Genomic DNA, 3,057 nt, shown 5'->3' with positions numbered 1-3,057 from the left:
TGTTTTCTGTTTCTTGGTATGTGGTTTTCTGTTTTCAGTATTTCGTAATTTAATCCAAAACTTTTTATAAATTTTTGCGGGCTTTAAATTCAAAAATTTATTTTGTTTAAATTGCAATTGAGGCTATAATTTATAAAAGTTGTAGTATAGCAAGTAAAAGTAAAGTTTATTACAGCTGAAGAGCGAGAGAAGATCATTAAAATTTAAAACTAAACATCCGAGAAATTGTTAAGAACAGACTTACACAAAATTAGCATCATTGGGCATCGGTTAATATGATACTTGTAACGAAATGAGAACTCTTGCCAGAATCGCAAATCGTGCTTGGAATATGCAAATCGTGCTTGGAATATGCAAAACGCAGAAATAATTGGACAAACGAAAAGTTGCTGTCGAAAGCGCATTTATACCAATAAATAGAGGCAATGGTGATTTTCTCATGTTTTAGGGCACTGGGTAAAGTATAGGAATGGGGCTGTTGCTCAAGGGTGCAATGGATGAGGACATTTTTGTCATCTCAGAAACTCTACTTTCATATCTTAATGAAAATCTAAATTGAATTAAAAAAGGGCAAAGATTCAAAACACACACAGAGAATCAAAGTGAATCAAAATCAATGAAATCAAATAAAATAAAGTCATCTAATCTGAACCAGTCAAAACGTGAAATGTTTTTAATAAGCCATTATCCTTAAAAAAATCCGTTTGTTTAGTTCAAATTATGTAATTTTTTTTTTATTACGAGAAAGCATCATGTTAGAAAAGCTATTTCAGGTATGGAACGCGATACCCGTATATAAATAGGACGTTCTATTTTAGAAATACCAAAGAAGTTTACCAGAAATTTTGTAATTTTTACAAAATAAAATAATTAATATCAAGAAAGTGACTTCAATCCTATTAAAAATGATATGGCTTGCAATTATGAGTCAGCTAAATTCACTTTCTTTTTCTTTTTAATTCTTTTTCTATATTTCTCTCGATCAATAAGTGGTTTACATGAAATTATAGTAAAAAGATACATTGGTCGTAATTTTTAAATGAACAATTAATGATCATATCTGACACCAGATGTGATCATTAACTGCCCTCAATCTATTAAAGACGTTTGGTTGATACCTTTCTTTAGTTTACAAAAAGAGGTTTCTCAAAGTATTAACAGTAAGTTTAACTGAATATGACGATGGAATCAGCAATATGATTGTATCAGGTAAAAAATAGTATTTGGTTCTTTTGGCTGTATAAGGCATCATTGTTCTTTTAATCGATTCAGGAACGCTTTTGTCAGTTCTAGGAATGTTATTAAAAACTCAAGACACTTTGCGATATTCAATCTCATAGAAACAAAATTATATCGACCAGACTTAAAGATCTTGTGACAGCAACATTAACAAATTGCAACTTCTTAATGTTTTATCGAATTAAAAATTTTTTGAGATATTAATGAGTGGAAACGTTCCGCTTTATTCGCATACCGTGCATACATCAGTAATAATCTTTTTTTAATATTTTAATGCTTCTTTTGGTCGGCCACATTGTGAATAAAATCATAAATCTTTCGATCTCTAACAACTTTCTGCAATCATGCTTGTTCTGCAATCACATTTTTAAATTGGATTTTCCTATTCCGGAAAAACAAAATTTGTGCTCTGAAATGATTTATTTAAATTTAATTGATACAAAGAAATTTTCAAGTTCCATTTCTACGAGTAAAAATCTGACGCCATATTGGAAAGCCCCCAAAATTTAAATCCCGTAAGCTTTAAGTTTTGTTTTTCGACTAATCGCTTCAAATACACAGTATCAGTTTTCAGCGTTCTGAGGCTTTCCAATATGGCGATTTTGGCGTCAATTTTGATATTAGAGATGCGCTATCCAGTTATTATAGAGATCAGTGGGTCTAATTCGAAGTCAAAGTTTTAAAAAAAACCTTGTATTCGCCATTTTAAGAATAAAAAGCTAAAAACGTTTTAACCGGACATGGACTACATGGTTTTTACGTTGAAAAGTCGTTTAAGTACGTTCATTTTGCTCAATTTGCGCAAGTTAAACCCTGGGGTAATTAAACCAGCGGTTATTCCAATCAAAATTTAATCATGATTTATGTTATATAGGTACGTATTAACAACGATGGATTTGTAGGCTAAATGCCTAACTTAAAACTGATTTTAACTATTTTTTTTAACTAACCTAGAAACTGCCAGCAGGTATTACGAGTGGTAAATATTAAAAACTGTTTAACTACTCCCTTCCCTAGCCTAAGTTCTTTGAAAAAATGTTTTAAACAAATTTGTGGCTAAGAAAATAGCCGTTTTTTGGTTTACCAGAGTATAAATTATGAATGCAAGTAATGTTGTTTATGCACACATTAAGCATCTTGCTGATCACACAGGATGTTGTTGCAACTTGGTCCCAAAAATGAAAAAACACGATGTTCGTTGAATCTTTGTGCCCACATAAATTCCGATGAGTAATCTCCTATCATCTCGCGATTAGTTGAAACCATCATTGATTTAAATTTACACTACAATTTTTTGCTCTCATACCAAATACACTACAATTACTGCTTTCATGCCACATACATTACAGTTCATGCTTTCGGCCAGTAGACCATGAGTTCTGCACCAGCGAATAGTACCTTCTAAGTTATACTTAAATCTTGCTCCAATTTCTGTTAGGGAAAGGGAATCAAATTCGTTTATTATTGGTCTTCGAAGAGCCACATAGCTTAATACTTAATCGCTTTTTGAAAGTGATAATTTTACGTCGGAATTTGCGTGTTTAATATATATATATATTAAAACGGGGGTTATATGAAAATGTAAAAAAAAAAAAACTTTCAAAGAAGAAGTTAACAGTTTAAAATAAATTTTTTAAAAATAACAAATTTTATTGGTTAAATATTTCCTAATAGAAGAACTTTCGAAATTTAATGCCTAAAGGTTTTTCAAAGTTAAAGTTTTAAAAATACAACCCTTACGACGTCTTAACCATCGTACGATACGATAATTATTAACCGATTTGTCTACATTCTCACGTTCTATATTCGACCTTTCTT

Source organism: Hydra viridissima, unplaced genomic scaffold, assembly GCF_058129835.1.
Source record: "Hydra viridissima isolate aposymbiotic clone 2 unplaced genomic scaffold, HvirCarnegie_v1 scaffold_3, whole genome shotgun sequence".
Classification (NCBI taxonomy): Eukaryota; Metazoa; Cnidaria; class Hydrozoa; order Anthoathecata; family Hydridae; genus Hydra; species Hydra viridissima.
The sequence above is the reverse complement of the archived record's forward strand: the minus strand, read 5'-3'. Positions refer to the sequence as shown.